The 17,785-nt window shown below is 45.8% G+C and overlaps 1 protein-coding gene across 20 annotated transcripts in view; it reads left to right on the top strand.

Moving 5' to 3' along the window:
• Window positions 1–17,785, top strand: part of pdlim5a (PDZ and LIM domain 5a) — a 128,745-nt gene that overhangs the window by 53,189 nt on the left and 57,771 nt on the right. The window lies entirely within an intron of this gene.

A 17,785-nucleotide genomic window follows, 5' to 3' on the forward strand; every position in this document is an offset into this window, starting at 1 on the left:
TGCTGTCTTGGCAGGTACTAATGGGGATACATAATAAAATAAAAAACAGCTGTCGTTGGAAACTCTGAGGGCCCGGAATAGGCTAGTTGAAACAATGTTTCAAGTTACATAGCGACAGCTTCAGGCCGGACCCAGTGATGATTTGATACAATATACAGTAGCTCAGGTCAAGACTGATAGAAAGGAAGAGTAGAGAGATGAATGTGATTGAAAGAACCAGAATTTTCATCAGGATATTTTCTACTGTTTTTATTTGTCGGCTTCAGGCCTACGTATTTTATGTAGTTGATGACTGAGTTGTAGGTCTACTGCTCTCATTTCTTTAGCCGCCAACGGATCACAGTATATTAACGTGTCCATATGGCAGAGGCTGGTGCTCTCGTCATAGTTACATTTTTACTTCAGACTTTGATGATTAACCACGAGACAATTATTTTGACAAACAAAAACGTTATTATTGAAATTAAACTGTTCCACAAAAACGTGCATTATAAAAAATAATCATAACTGGCACGCAGATCGGTAAATTGTAAGCTTCCCCAGACTTGAAAAACACATTGTCTGCCTTTGGTCTTTACTACTAGACATATTAACAGGTGCTGGCACACAGGAGGTGCTGTGAAAAAACGTGCCCGCCTATGGAAATGAAAAGCCCGTCCAACTTATCCATCCAGGCGCCTGTCCCTGACTATCTGCACACCTGTCTTTGTCTCCAACACTCATGGGATATTTATCAAAGGTGCTCTAAATGCACAAACGCATCCACAGTGGCCAACATAGCTGAGTTCTAGGAGAATCACGGTGAATCTGTTGAGAAAGCCTCATTGCTACAGTTCAGAAAACATTTTAACTGACTTTTTTTTACACCAACTTTGAGTTCCTGCCATCCCTTTTTTTTTTTGATCAACGGATTTACATGGACTTATATTGCTTCTTTTTTTGGGGGGGGGTTCTGAAAATGCTAATATTAGCACGATCAAATCAAAGTGTATTCGATACAGGATACAGCAAGTGTAAATGGTACAGTGAAATGCTAACTTTCAAACTCTCCTCAACAGCGCAGACCAAATATCAATATCAATAGTTAAAAGTCCCATATTAAAGTCAAAGTAGAAGCAAAATCCCAAATATAACAGGCTAGAAATACAAAGTAGTAATTAATCCTGTTGTGGTAGAATATATACAAGAACACAACATACAGTTTAAACGATATTAGACAAATTAGTTGGCTAGTTTAACAAAAGTATAGAGTTTGATTTGCAGTCAGTTCTTAGACTGCTTTCAATTAAGGAAGCAAATATCTAAAGATGTACTTTCCCTGAACTCGCCCCTTTAAGCTGTTGTCTGTTTGTCTCCGGGAGATGATGACGGCAGTACTGTAGTGACATTGGGGTTCAATTTACTACTACACAGACCTTCACGCGGCAGGGTAGCCTAGTGGTTAGAGCGTTGGACTAGTAACCGGAAGGTTGCAAGTTCAAATCCCCGAGCTGACAAGGTACAACTCTGTCGTTCTGCCCCTGAACAGGCAGTTAACCCACTGTTCCTAGGCCATCATTGAAAATAAGAATTTGTTCTTAACTGACTTGCCTGGTTAAATAAAGGTAAAAAACATAAGCTTTTATCATCATCACGGAGCTTTTCTGCTCTGTCTACAGACACCAGCTCTCGGGACTGGAAAGGCAACATTTCATGGGCTGAGTGGGATCCATTGTAATCTGCACTGTACATGTCCAAGAATACTTCCCTTGTATTCTTACTACCAACAATAGCACTGTGCACCAGGGTTGGTGTCAATTTGAGGAAGGGAACTGAAATTCCAATTCAATAATTGAAAAAAAAGTGTTTTTATTTTCACTGACTTCTCAGTGTATCGAAGATAAAATTGATTCCAAATGTTTATCCAATCACTTTCTGAATTTACTGCAATTGAAATTGAACCCAACCCTGCTGTGCATGCTTAATACTCAGTTTTCTCCACAGTGAAATGGTATGTGCAGCGTACAGCCAGTGAGAGGTATCAGCCTGTGTCATCAATGCTGTTAGGCCACATGAAGCATTGGATGACATCCTTCACACAGGTAGTCTCAAGTCCAACGATCAGTTAGTTACGCAACACATTTTTCACCCGTGAGCTTGTGTGCCTCTCCGATCCATGTAGCTTATCTGTAGAACAACGCAGTCTGTTTTTATAGAGGAAAATGAGAGATTGATGCATTCCATAAGTGTAGGTATAACTCGCCAGCTTTTATTTTACTGTCACTTTAATGACACTGTCTGTCTACTCTGTTTATAGGCCCTCAGAATGTCACTCACAGGATAACTCCCAAAGCGCTCACTACCATGTCACGTGTGTGTGTGTGTGTGTGTGTGTGTGTGTGTGTGTGTGTGTGTGTGTGTGTGTGTGTGTGTGTGTGTGTGTGTGTGTGTGTGTGTGTGTGTGTGTGTGTGTGCAAGTAATCTATTATATGAAGCTGAATTCTTTCCACCCTAACAACATTGTACATTTTGCAGTTTCACATGTGAAATAGCTGTTTTTGAACGAAAAACATAAAATGGATCAGAAATACAGTGTAGACATTGTTAATGTTGTAAATGACTATTGTAGTTGGAAACGGCAGATTTTTAATTGGATATCTACATAGGCGTACAGAGGCCCATTATCAGCAATCATCACTCCTGTTTTCCAATGGCACGTTGTGTTAGCTAATCCAAGTCAATCACTTTAAAAGACTAATTGATCATTAGAAAACCCTTTTGCAATTATATTAGCACAGCTGAAAACGGTTGTGCTGATTAAGGAAGCAATAAAACTTGCCTTCTTTAGACTAGTTGAGTGTCTGCACTAACAGCATTTGTGGGTTCGATTACAGGCTCAAAATGGCCAGAAACAAATAACTTTCTTCTGAAACTTGTCAGTCCATTCTTGTTCTGAGAAATGAAGGCTATTCCATGTAAGAAATTGCCAAGAAACTGAAGATCTCGTACAACTCTCTAACACTAACCCCAGAATAGAAGGAGGAGTGGGAGGCCCCGGTGCACAACTGAGCAAGAGGACAAGTACATTAGAGTGTCTAGTTTGATACAGATGCCTCACAAGTCCTCAATTGGCAGCTTCATTAAATAGTACCAGCAAAACACCAGTCTCAACATCAACAATGAAGAGGCGACTCCGGGATGCTGCAAAGTTGCAAAGAAAAAGCCATATCTCAGACTGGCCAATAAAAATAAAAGATTAAGATGGGCAAAAAAACACAGACATTGGACAGAGGAAGATTGGGAAAAAGTGTTATGGACAGACAAATCTAAGTTTGAGGTGTTCGGCTCACAAAGTAAAACATTGTGAAAAAAGGAAAATAAAAAATGAAAGGATGCTGGAGGAGTTCTTGACGCCATCTGTCAAGCATGGTGGAGGCAATCTGATGGTCTGGGGTTGCTTTGGTGCTGGTAAAGTGGGAGATTTGTACAGAGTAAAAGGGATCTTGAAGAAGGAAGGCTATCTCTCCATTTTGCAACTCCATGCCATACCCTGTGGACGGCGCTTAATTGGAGCCAATTTCCTCCTACAACAGGACATAGACCCAGAGCACATCTCTAAACTACGCAATAACTATTTAGGGAAGAAGCAGTCAGCTGGTATTCTGTCTATACTGGAGTGGTCAGCACAGTCATCAGATCTCAACCCTATTGAGCTGTTGTGGGAGCAGCTTGACCGTATGGTACGTAAGAAGTGCCCATCAAGCCAATCCAACTTGTGGGAGGTGCTTCAGGAATCATGGGAGGAAATCTCTTCAGATTACCTCAAGAAATTGACAACTAGAATGCCAAAGGTCTGTAAGGCTGTAATTGCTGCAAATGGAGGATTCTTTGACGAAAGCAAAGTTTGAAGGACACAATTATTATTTAAATTAAAAAATCATTATTTATAATCTTGTCTAAGGTCTTGACTATATTTCCTATTGCAACTAATTTCATGTATGTTTTTATGGAAAACAAGGACATTTCTAAGTGACCCCAAACGTTTGAGCGGTAGTGTATAACCAGCTTTATGACTTACATTTTAGTTATTTAGCAGACGCTCTTATTTAGAGCGACTTACAGAAATAAGGGTTAAGTGCCTTGCCCAAGAGCACATCGACAGATATGTACTTTGTCGGCTCAGGTATTTGAATCCGCCCTCTATTTAATCCGTTTTGAATTCAGGCTGTAACACTACAAAATGTGGAATAAGTTAAGGGGTATGAACACTTTCTGAAGGCAGCTTTATGACTTAAAAATGTACACCTGAACCAGTCTTTTATTTTCAACCTGATCCCCCTGATCATCCTGATCCCCCTGATCAACCTGATCCACCTGATCAACCTGATCCCCCTGATCAACCTGATCCCCCTGATCCCCCTGATCAACCTGATCCACCTGATCAACCTGATCCCCCTGATCAACCTGATCCCCCTGATCAACCTGATCCCCCTGATCAACCTGATCAACCTGATCCCCCTGATCAACCTGATCCCCCTGATCATCCTGATCCCCCTGATCAACCTGATCCACCTGATCAACCTGATCCCCCTGATCCCCCTGATGAACCTGATCAACCTGATCCCCCTGATCCCCCTGATCAACCTGATCCACCTGATCAACCTGATCTCCCTGATCAACCTGATCCCCCTGATCCCCCTGATCAACCTGATCCACCTGATCAACCTGATCCCCCTGATCCCCCTGATCAACCTGATCCACCTGATCAACCTGATCCCCCTGATCAACCTGATCCACCTGATCAACCTGATCCCCCTGATCAACCTGATCCCCCTGATCAACCTGATCCCACTTATCCACCTCACTGTCTCTTCAAAATATATCAATGCCGGTTTTACTTCTGTTTATTCCCCTTTCTCTCCCCAGTGTGCATAGACATTAGTCTGCAGTGTCTCGGAGTAGTGCTGATCTAGGATCAGGTCCTGTCAATATAATTTTATTCATTAGGATCTAAAAGGCCGTGGTTGTGACTTTCCCTCCAGGTGGACCCTGTGTGTGCGTGTGTGGTGTATGACCATGACTCTACACAGACCAAGGCCAAGTCAACCTACACAACCACAACCACACACACACACACACACACACACACACACACACACACACACATACACACACACACACACACACACACACACACACACACACACACCAAATGGCTGGCCTCACTCCAAGTGCTGGACATTAGTCATTTGTTTATACAATTACAATAGAAGTCTTTTAGACTGGATTTTAATGCATTGTGGTGGAGGTTCCTTTAGGAAAATGTTGAGGAAGTATAACCCCTTGTCAGGAGACTCATTAAGAATGAGATTTAGATTGTTATAAACAAGACTCATTAAGACTGAGGTTTAGGCTGTTATAAACACACCAGACACAGCCTTCCTGCATTCCTCAGTGATACACCGTGTGTTTGGTTCTAGGCTGGGTCAGTCTGTTAAGAACCATAGCTATAAAAGACTATATTACTATGGGGTGGCAGTTAGCCTAGCGGTTAGAGTGTTGGACTAGTAACCGAAAGGTTGCATGATCGAATCCCTGAGCTGATAAGGTAAAAATCTGTCGTTCTACCCCTGAACAAGGCAGCTAACCCACTGTTCCTGAATATGGGACTAACCTACTGTTCCTGAATATGGGACTAACCCACTGTTCCTGAATATGGGACTAACCCACTGTTCCTGAATATGGGACTTACCGTAGTGTCTCAAGTGAATGCTTGTTTTTGTTTGACTCTCTGGGAAAATATTTATATTTTGATAGACAGACAACTTGTAAAATGATAAAACCCTTAATTAGATTCAGCCTTGATCAGATACTCGATCAGATTCAGCCTTGATCAAATTCAGAAAGTCTTTGATGTGCCTTGGTTTGGCCATCCACCATGATAAACTACTAGGCCCTATACAGTTACTTCAATTATGTTCTGCTGCTCTCTGTCTCCGTCCAAAACAACACCCTATTCACTAGGTCAAAAGATGTGCACTACATAGGGAATAGGGTGTCGGGATGCAGGCTCTGTGTGATGTACTGCACAGTGATGTACTGCACGGTGATGTACTGCCCAGTGATGTACTGCACGGTGATGTACTGCCCAGTGATGTACTGCACAGTGATGTACTGCACAGTGATGTACTGCACGGTGATGTACTGCACGGTGATGTACTGCACAGTGATGTACTGCACAGTGATGTACTGCCCAGTGATGTACTTCCCGGTGATGTACTGCACGGTGATGTACTGCACGGTGATGTACTGCACGGTGATGTACTGCACAGTGATGTACTGCCCGGTGATGTACTGCACAGTGATGTACTGCACGGTGATGTACTGCACAGTGATGTACTGCACAGTGATGTACTGCCCAGTGATGTACTTCCCGGTGATGTACTGCACGGTGATGTACTGCACGGTGATGTACTGCACAGTGATGTACTGCCCGGTGATGTACTGCACAGTGATGTACTGCACGGTGATGTACTGCACAGTGATGTACTGCACAGTGATGTACTGCCCAGTGATGTACTTCCCGGTGATGTACTGCACGGTGATGTACTGCACGGTGATGTACTGCACAGTGATGTACTGCACAGTGATGTACTGCCCAGTGATGTACTGCACGGTGATGTACTGCACAGTGATGTACTGCACGGTGATGTACTGCACAGTGATGTACTGCACAGTGATGTACTGCCCAGTGATGTACTTCCCGGTGATGTACTGCACAGTGATGTACTGCACAGTGATGTACTGCACAGTGATGTACTGCACAGTGATGTACTGCACGGTGATGTACTGCACAGTGATGTACTGCACAGTGATGTACTGCACAGTGATGTACTGCACAGTGATGTACTGCACGGTGATGTACTGCCCAGTGATGTACTGCACAGTGATGTACTGCACGGTGATGTACTGCACGGTGATGTACTGCACGGTGATGTACTGCACGGTGATGTACTGCACGGTGATGTACTGCACGGTGATGTACTGCACAGTGATGTACTGCTTTTGTTTATAGGGCTGTATATTTGTCAGTTAAATAATACTGTATATATCTGTCTGTGCAGTATATGTCTGTCTGTGCAGTATATGCCTGTCTGTGCAGTATATGCCTGTCTGTGCAGTACATGCCTGTCTGTGCAGTATATGGCTGTAAACAAGACTCCTTTTTCATCAACCTCCCTCCTCACGTCACCAGTGGGTTGCTTCATGGTCCTTCGCTGAATCCTAAAGGCCTCATACAGACTCTGTGAATCTATTGGAATATTGACTACAGCTTTTGCTGTCTCAGTGGACCATTACTCAGTGCTGGTCTTCCGGGGCAAAAACCTGACGTAATTTAAAATCAACGTACGTTTTTGGTTAATACAGTTTAAGTTGTCAACAAACAAAAAAAAACCAACGCTTGAAATCCTGATGTTGATTTGTGGTTGAAATCTAAGCATTTTTTCAACCAGAAATTGCATAGATGTTCAACATCAGTATGTTGAAAAGGTGTGAGAGATGATGTTCATAAAACCTTTGTTCAACGTATTTATGCCTGGTGGGAGAACATCTATGAACTCTTGTCCTATATATCTTGGTCTCTCTGGTGTCAGTCTGGCTCCTCTCAAAGCTCAAAATCTGGGGTTCGGGGTTTTTCTCACCACTTTTGGTGTTACCCAATACTTGGTTTTGTGCTTGGACCTTTGTTAATCGTTCCTAGTGAAAAGCTTGCCAAGCGTAGTGAAAAACTTGATCCGAATTAAATTGAATTGATGTTTAGCCTGAGGTTATAGGTTCATAGTCTGGAAGTTGTCTTTGTGTTTTGACCCCAGACAGACTGTCTGGTCACATTGATCTGAGGTCATAGGTTCATAGTCTGGAAGTTGTCTTTGTGTTTTGACCCCAGACAGATCCTGGTCATATTAATGCTCACCTTAGACTGCTCTTTGGTCCACATCTACAGGCCATATACAGTACATTTTGAAAGTATTTTGATATGTTGAAATACCAGTATGTTTAGTCCAGCTAACTGTGATCGGGTTGAAATACATTGAGGAAAACACTGTTGTGTTAAAATCTGTATATTCCCCAGGTCTGGTCATTGTCAGGCTTCCAGAAGGATATGTGGTGATGTTGGTCAACCTTCTTGTTCCTCTGCTGAGATATGACTGCTGTGCACGTGGGCGCCCACGCGTTCACACACACACACACACACACACACACACACACACACACACTCTGTCTGACCTCCGTCCTCCGTAGTGTGAGCCCAGATAAAAAGAACCAGCCACAGCTCCCCACACTATTTTAAGTGCTTTTTAGATAACTCTCCACTCTGGTCTTAAAAATAGCAAAGAATCAAGTTGTTATGTGGGACTCAATCAGCCTATTAGCATGCCTTACCAGGATGCACAGGGAAAAGACAAGTGTTCTCTCACTCTCTCTCTCTCTCTCTCTCTCTCTGTCTCTCTCTCTCTCTCTCTCTCTCTCTCTCGCTCTCTCTCTCTCTCTCTCGCACGCTCTCACACACACACACACACACACATGCACACACGCACACACAAACACAAACACACACATGTGGGAACAATCCCGTCCGTCAGGGGCCTTTAGTGGTGCCCTGACGTTCACTCTGGAGAGAAGGGAGTCTGTCTGCTTCAGTTTAAGGGAAAACAGTGCTCCGAAAACACTTAATTCCTGCTTCTCTTCCTAATAAGGGAGAGAGATGGCCTCAGAGTGTGTCCAACTTTCAGGAATGACGACTGCTTTCTGGAAAGACTGTGCTGATTATGGTTTTTGCATAAAAAATTTAAAAAAATATCTAACTGTGTAGGAGCACAAGAAAAACAACAGGAAATGTGCAATAGAGAGAGGAGGAGGAGGTGGAGGAAGAGGAGGAGGAGGAGGAGGAGGTGGAGGAAGACGAGGAGGAGGAGGAGGAATAGGAGGAAGATGAGGAGGAGGAAGAGGAGGAGGAGGAGGAAGAGGAGGAAGATGAGGAGGAGGTGGAGGAGGTTGAGGAAGAGGAGGAAGAGGAGGAGGAGGAGGAGGAGGAAGAGGAGGAAGAGGAGGAGGAAGAGGAGGAAGATGAGGAGGAGGTGGAGGAAGAGGAGGAAGATGAGGGGGAGGAGGAGGAGGAAGATGAGGAAGAAGATGAGGAGGAGGTGGAGGAAGAGGAGGAAGATGAGGAGGAAGAGGAGGAGGAGGAGGAGGAAGAGGAGGAAGATGAGGAGGAGGTGGAGGAAGAGGAGGAAGATGAGGAGGAGGAGGAAGATGAGGAGGAGGAAGAGGAGGAAGATGAGGAGGAGGTGGAGGAAGAAGAGGAAGATGAGGAGGAGGAGGAGGAGGAGGAAAAGGAGGAGGAAGATGAGGAAGATGAGGAGGAGGAGGAGGAAGATGAGGAGGAGGTGGAGGAAGAGGAGGAAGATGAGGAGGAGGAGGAGGAGGAAGAGGAGGAGGAGGAGATTGAATTATTAATGAATGAAAAACCCAGTGGTCAAGTCTTTCTCTGTAGCTGGAGGGTATTAGTCTGCCAGGGTATACATTAAGGCTCTACATTCATGATTTAGGGAAGGGCACATTGTCGAGGTAATTAGCATCAGGCTCCCATGGGAAAGGACACATTTTTATCTCACTACATGTTTGGTCATGTAGTGATTACCTCAGACCCCAATGGGATCTGGTGTATATATTCTGGAAGCTTCCAGGCAATACGCTCCATCTGACACGAAACAGAATGCTTATGGCCATATCAAGGGCATAACAATTTTTTATAATCCCTGTATTTTGGTAGGATTTTTTAAATTTATTTTTATTTTTAAAGCACTCTCACATCTCAGTTATTGTTATTTTTAATTGCTTTGGTACTATTTTCACAAGTCTGTGGTACATTTTCACATCTCTTAGTACAAAACTCAAAACTGGTCACACTTGTAACGCAGCCAGTCTTTCATTCAAAACCTGTCATAGTGCATTCATTTGGATTTTAAATATCTCTCACCACGTATAATTGCAACATAGGTGTAGTCTTTAATCAAATCTAAGAAATTAAATGAAACAAATTAAATGAATGAAAATTAAACATAACATTTAGCATTCATTAATTTGCATCAAGCCTGTTGAGCATTTGGCCATAAATTCTAATCCACATCACAGTGAATGTCCTTGTTCATAAACCGCGGGAAAAACCTTTTGTTATGGCAAATCCAAGCTTGACATTGGTCTTCATTGATGTCGTCGTATGCCTCTTCCATGGACAGAAGAAGGGTGGCTCGTTCATGGGGAGGACGATCTTACACCTTCCACCTCCATGCTGAAAAAAATCCTCAATAGGGTTGAGGAAAGGAGAGTATGGGGGCTGGTATAGGGTCATGAATCAGGGAGGGGCCGAAACCATGCCTGAACCACCTCTGCATAGTGTAACCTGACATTGTCCCACACAATGACATAGATGACTCCTTCACTTTGACAGGCCTGCTCAATTTCATTGAGAAACACAATGAGCTGCGCAGCGCTGTAAGAGCCAAGTAATGACCTACGTCCTACCACATCATCTTCTGAGATATCGCCAACGTGTCTCCAACGCTGTCCAGGCACTTGGACAGTCGGTTGGCCGATGAGGTTCCGATGAGGTTCCGCCACGTTTTAGACAGGTTTAAGCCGGCTTCATCAGCAGCATTAAGCACCATCACCCTCTAAAATGATATTTTGGTTAGTTAATTTTACAGTATAGTTCCAGAATGATATTGTGAAGTAGCATGTGCATTAATAGTAACAGTAATACAGTATATAGTGCTGTACCTGAACATACTCGGCCCGCAGCTGTTTCACCCGGTCGTTGTTTCTCTCAAAAGGCACCAGGTGAATGTCTTTCATAGATACCTGGTACCTCTTCAAAAGGTGGGCGATTGTTGGTAGGCTGATGGATGCCACATTGGCAAAGGTGTTCTCCTCAATCAATGGCCGGCTTTATTTCGGACAGTCGTATGTCATTCCTGGCCCTCACCATGTCCACTGCTGTCCACTCCTGCTGATCTGTCAGGACACGGCCACGGTCACCACCTAGGGGTCTTCTGTCAGTTCTGAGGATGGAACAGACACTATAAGAATAACAATACTGGAACATGTTTTGTGAATGTATATGCATTATAATATGCCACTTACTGTAAAGGCAAAGCATATCCTGCAGACTTACTGGTTTTCTTGACTTTTATTTAACTAAGTCAGTTAGGCACAAATTCTTATTTTCAATGACAGCAGTGGGTTAACTGCCTGTTCAGAACAACAGAATTGTTCCTTGTCAGCTCGGGGATTTGAACTTGCAACCTTCCAGTTAGTAGTCCAACGCTCTAACCACTAGGCTACCCTGCCTCCCCAGGCTAAATGTTCTCATGATTGAATTGACAGTTGCTCTTTTCAGATTGAGGAGAACTAATGTGTCAGCCTCTGCCATGATAAGACCTCTGTTTACCACATGGTCAACGACGATGGCCTGGACTTCATTTGACACAACAGTTCTCTGCCGTCTGCCTCCCTCTCTCTGATGTCCACCTCTTTGATGGGGCCCATGCCCAGTTCTTTGACCCCTTTGACAGGGCCCATGCCCAGCTCTTTGACCTCTCTGACTGGGCCCTTGCCCAACTCTTTGACTGGGCCCATGTCCACCTCTCTGACTGGGAACTTGCCCACCTCTCTGACTGGGCCCTTGCCCACCTCTCTGACGGGCTCCTTGTCCACCTCTCTGACTGGGCCCTTCCCACCTCTCTGACTGGGCCCATGTCCACCTCTCTGACTGGGCCCTTGCCCACCTCTCTGACTGGGCCCTTGCCCACCTCTCTGACTGGGCCCTTGCCCACCTCTCTGACTGGGCCCTTGCCCACCTCTCTGACTGGGCCCTTGCCCACCTCTCTGACGGGCTCCTTGTCCACCTCTCTGACTGGGCCCTTGCCCACCTCTCTGAATGGGCCCTTGCCCACCTCTCTGACTGGCTCCTTGTCCACCTCTCTGACTGGGCCCTTGCCCACCTCTCTGACTGGGCCCTTGCCCACCTCTCTGACTGGGCCCTTGCCCACCTCTCTGACTGGGCCCTTGCCCACCTCTCTGACTGGCTCCTTGTCCACCTCTCTGACTGGGCCCTTGCCCACCTCTCTGACTGGGCCCTTGCCCACTTCTCTGACTGGGCCCTTGCCCACCTCTCTGACGGGCTCCTTGCCCACCTCTCTGACTGGGCCCTTGCCCACCTCTCTGACGGGCTCCTTGTCCACCTCTCTGACTGGGCCCTTGCCCACCTCTCTGACGGGCTCCTTGCCCACCTCTCTGACGGGCTCCTCGTCCACCTCTCTGACGGGCTCCTTGTCCACCTCTCTGACTGGGCCCTTGCCCACCTCTCTGACGGGCTCCTTGCCCACCTCTCTGACGGGCTCCTTGCCCACCTCTCTGACGGGCTCCTTGCCGACCTCTCTGACGGGCTCCTTGTCCACCTCTCTGACGGGCTCCTTGTCCACCTCTCTGACTGGGCCCTTGCCCACCTCTCTGACGGGCTCCTTGTCCACCTCTCTGACGGGCTCCTTGCCCACCTCTCTGACTGGCTCCTTGTCCACCTCTCTGACTGGGCCCTTGCCCACCTCTCTGACTGGGCCCTTGCCCAGCTCTCTGACTGGGCCCTTGCCCACCTCTCTGACTGGGCCCTTGCCCACCTCTCTGACGGGCTCCTTGTCCACCTCTCTGACTGGGCCCTTGCCCACCTCTCTGACTGGGTCCTTGTCCACCTCTCTGACTGGGCCCTTATCCACCTCTCTGACTGGGCCCTTGCCCACCTCTCTGACTGGGCCCTTGCCCACCTCTCTGACTGGCTCCTTGTCCACCTCTCTGACTGGGCCCTTGCCCACCTCTCTGACGGGCTCCTTGTCCACCTCTCTGACTGGGCCCTTGCCCACCTCTCTGACTGGCTCCTTGTCCACCTCTCTGACTGGGCCCTTGCCCACCTCTCTGACGGGCTCCTTGTCCACCTCTCTGACTGGGCCCTTGCCCACCTCTCTGACGGGCTCCTTGCCCACCTCTCTGACGGGCTCCTTGTCCACCTCTCTGACTGGGCCCTTGCCCACCTCTCTGACTGGGCCCTTGCCCACCTCTCTGACGGGCTCCTTGTCCACAAGCTCTTTTTATTTCTTCCTCTCCCTTGCTGTCTATCCTGCTCCATGTTGAAAGAAATTGTGTTCACACACCCTCTTTTATATGGTGACCAATTGTGGTTACCACTGAAATCAATTAGGAAACATGAGTAGTTATGTATGTTTATCATGTATTATACATGTCATTTAGATGTGTAAACTTGACAAACATCTGATTTTAAAATCTATATGTTTACCAAGCGGTTAACCCTTAAACACAGTTGGATTAAGTGATGGTCAAATGTATTTAAAGAAATGAGAAGAGAATCATATGAAAAGTATTGTGACCATTGCATTGTGAAAGGCAATTACTTTATATGAAAGGTGTTTCTAGATGAAAACACAGATTCATTTTGGTGAAAAAAGTGTGTTGTACTTTAGTCAATTGAAAATGTGCTTCAAGTTTTGAAAAACAGCCTTTTTTGATGATCTGTTTTGAATTTCATACCAAGAGTTGTGAAATGTTACTACATACTTGTGGAAATAGTACCAAGGCAATAAAAAATGGTCTCTTGTTGCAGTCAATAATGTCCTAGTATCTTCCAGGAAAACACAAACCAGCATGCTGCTCCTAACTTTGTGTTTTTACGCTTACGTGTCAGCCTCTTGGTTTTGATCAGAGCTTCTGGTTTTTAAACCTTACGTGTCAGCCTCTTGATCTTGGTCAGAGCTTCTGGTTTTTAAACCTTATGTGTCAGCCTCTTGTTCTTGGTCAGAGCTTCTGGTTTTTAAACTTTACGTGTCAGCCTCTTGGTCTTGGTCAGACCTTATGTGTCAGCCTCTTGGTTTTGGTCAGAGCTTCTGGTTTTTAAACCTTATGTGTCAGCCTCTTGGTTTTGGATAGAGCTTCTGGTTTTTAAACCTTACGTGTCAGCCTCTTGGTTTTGGTTAGAGCTTCTGGTTTTTAAACCTTACGTGTCAGCCTCTTGGTTTTGTATAGAGCTTCTGGTTTTTAAACCTTACGTGTCAGCCTCTTGGTCTTGGATAGAGCTTCTGGTTTTTAAACCTTACGTGTCAGCCTCTTGGTCTTGGTCAGAGCTTTTCATTTTAAACCTTACGTGTCAGCCTCTTGATCTTGGTCAGACCTTACGTGTCAGCCTCTTGATCTTGGTCAGACCTTACGTGTCAGCCTCTTGGTTTTGGTCAGAGCTTTTCATTTTAAACCTTACGTGTCAGCCTCTTGATCTTGGTCAGAGCTTTTCATTTTAAACCTTACGTGTCAGCCTCTTGGTTTTGGTTAGAGCTTTTCATTTTAAACCTTACGTGTCAGCCTCTTGATCTTGGTCAGACCTTACGTGTCAGCCTCTTGATCTTGGTCAGACCTTACGTGTCCGCCTCTTGGTTTTGGTTAGAGCATCTGTTTTTTAAACCTTACGTGTCAGCCTCTTGATCTTGGTCAGACCTTACGTGTCAGCCTCTTGATCTTGGTCAGACCTCTTGGTTTTGGATAGAGCTTCTGGTTTTTAAACCTTAGGGGCTGAACACATCATAGAAGCAGCATGTTGTGCTGCTGCTGTGAGAGTCTGTATGCAGGTGTTAGGGAGTGGTTTGACCAGCCATTTGTCCTTTGTGTTATTCCAAAAGCCCATGAAATGTGCTCTGGCACAACCTGTCAGGCCTGGCATCCATGGGACCGCGCCCCACTTTTCTGTCTGTCTGTCTGTCTGTCTGTCTGTCTGTCTGTCTGTCTGTCTGTCTGTGTTTGTCTGAGGGTGCACCCATATGGGGTGTGTTTGTGTATGGGAGAATTAAGTATTTACAGCCTCGTCCAGGCAAGGCGTAAAACACATTATTTTTATGGGGTTACACACATAAATAGAGCTTGTGTGAAATGTCTCCCCCATAAAACTCAGTCAAAGACAGGAGGGGAGTGGCATGTATACAATGCATCACAGTGAGGGGAAGTGGTTGGGGGAACCTCCAGAGCACCTCCAGAGCGCCTGCACAACCTCTGTTCTCTCACCACCAAACTGCCTCCATCCCTGGGGAAGAGGAGGAGGCACGCTCCCCTTCACCCGATCTCTCCTGGCTCTGTCCTCATTCTAATCTCCCACAGTAAATCTAACACTGGGCTTTATTAATTCAACATGTTCTGCTCTGTGGAGATTGATACCATTTCATGGCACAGTGTTGGAGTCATCCGTCAGTGTCGGAGTCATCCGTCAGTGTCAGTGTTGGAGTCATCCATCAGTGTTGGAGTCATCCATCAGTGTTGGAGTCATGTGTCAGTGTCGGAGTCCTCTGTCTGTGTTGGAGTCATCCATCATTGTTGGAGTCATCCATCAGTGTTGGAGTCATCCATTAGTGTTGTAGTCGTCCATCAGTGTTGGAGTCGTCCATCAGTGTTGGAGTCATCCATCAGTGTTGGAGTCATCCGTCAGTGTCAGTGGTGGCGTCATCCAACACTGTTGGCGTCATCCAACACTGTTGGAGTCATCCATCAATGTTGGCATCATCCAACACTGTTGGAGTCATCCGTCAGTGTCTGTGTTGGCGTCATCCATCACTGTTGGAGTCATCCATCAGTGTTGGAGTCGTCCGTCAGTGTTGGAGTCATCCGCCCGTGTTGGAGTCATCCGTCAGTGTTGGAGTCATCCATCAGTGTTGGAGTCATCCGTCAGTGTCAGTGTTGGAGTCATCCATCAGTGTTGGCGTCATCCATCACTGTTGGATTCATCCGTCAGTGTCCGTGTTGGCGTCATCCATCACTGTTGGAGTCATCCGTCAGTGTCAGTGTTGGAGTCATCCGTCAGTGTTGAAGTCGTCCGTCATGGTTGGAGTCATCCATCAGTGTTGGCGTCATCCATCACTGTTGGAGTCATCCGTCAGTGTCCGTGTTGGCGTCATCCATCACTGTTGGAGTCATCCGTCAGTGTCAGTGTTGGAGTCATCCATCAGTGTTGGAGTTGTCCGTCATGGTTGGAGTCATCCATCAGTGTTGGCGTCATCCATCACTGTTGGAGTCATCCGTCAGTGTCCGTGTTGGCGTCATCCATCACTGTTGGAGTCATCCGTCGGTGTCAGTGTTGGAGTCATCCATCAGTGTTGGAGTCATCCGTCAGTGTTGGAGTCATCCATCAGTGTTGGAGTCATCCGTCAGTGTCTGCATCCACAGTAACAAAGCACACAGAACATACAATACACCCAACATACTGTAAAAGCCCAGCCATATTGAATTAAGACATTCTTTTAAACCCAATGGAAACAGAGAAAACCTCGCTGAAAGGATGCCTGGACAAGCAACAATCTGATCTGATTGTTGTTTGTGCTTTCAATCTTATTTATTCATTGCTATGCTTCAGTCAATACGCAGCAGTAGTCCCCCCACCCTCTCTCTCTGACCCTAACACATTCCCATAGGCTGACCTGTGAAGGGGCTTGTGCAAGCTGTGGGGTGTGATTGAGATGGCTGATCCATCCACAGGTCAGAAAGCGCTGTGGGAGGGAGATGGATGCCGAGGTGTCAGGTGAAGTTGCCCCTAGACGCTGATCTTGGGTCTGTTTTTCATTTCCCCAACAATTATCAAGGTTTGGTTTGTGGGAGGGGAAGCTGATCCTAGATCTGTACCTACGGGAAACTTCATCCCGGGCCTGAAGAGAGATGAATGCCAAGGTGTCAGAGCACTTTGGTTATGCTCTGGGACGCTGGGCTGTCCCCAGACAGGACAGGGGAGATGTGGGAGTGTATGATTAATAGGCTATACACAGCCCAGACGAAGGGATACTCTAATGGCTTAACATAGGGGGCCCCCGGTAAGCAGCCATTGGCTGCTAAATTTACTGAAACCTGTTCTTGCGTCCATTTTTGCTTTATGTCAAGCTTGATGGTGATTAGCTCATTAGCTTAAGCAAGCGCAACTCTTTTTCCATTACATTTCGTCTACATTTCAAAGTCAAAAGTTGACTGTTCAAAGTTGCTTATAAGTTGGTCATTACAAGAGAGGGTCTTTCAGCTTGAAACTGCAGTAATTGACCCCTATATTTCTTCTCCCGTTGAGCTCAGAAGACCTCTTTACAAGGGAGACTTGGTCAAGGGAAGAGACTGTAAGCACAGGACGGGGTCAGAGACGGTCAGGGAAACCGTCCTGGAAAGGTTTATGGTGACTCCGAGATGTTCTAGAATGTTTAATCTAGCTGCTGACATTGAAATGTCTCTGAGGGCCAGCTTTGGCCAGTCTCCTCAGGGCACCAGATTCATTGGTATCAAATAGATGGGGTTGCTTTAATAGACTTTCAACAGCTGGCATCTAATGTGACCTATGTTCTTTCTGTCTGTAATCCAAGTTTCACGGACAGGGATCACTTTTGGATGACAACAAACTCTCTCTCGGCAACTGCCTCTTGCGCTCCATTCAGAGCTCAAGTCAAAATGTTTCCCTCATAATTGCCGGGGTTTATTTCAGCTCCCACCAAAATGAAAAGATGATCTTAGCAGAACAGAATGCTCTTAGGAGCATCAAGAGTGCTACTCAACTGTGGCAGGTCTAATGTCTTCCGCAATGGGGACAACATGCAATTGAGGCATTACATATTGAAAACAGACACTTTTTTAGTAAAGCTACGTGTGACTCTATTTTCATGTTCTGTCTATCATT

Source organism: Oncorhynchus mykiss, chromosome 6 (assembly GCF_057628025.1).
Source record: "Oncorhynchus mykiss isolate SJ-2025 chromosome 6, ASM5762802v1, whole genome shotgun sequence".
NCBI classification, from domain to species: Eukaryota; Metazoa; Chordata; class Actinopteri; order Salmoniformes; family Salmonidae; genus Oncorhynchus; species Oncorhynchus mykiss.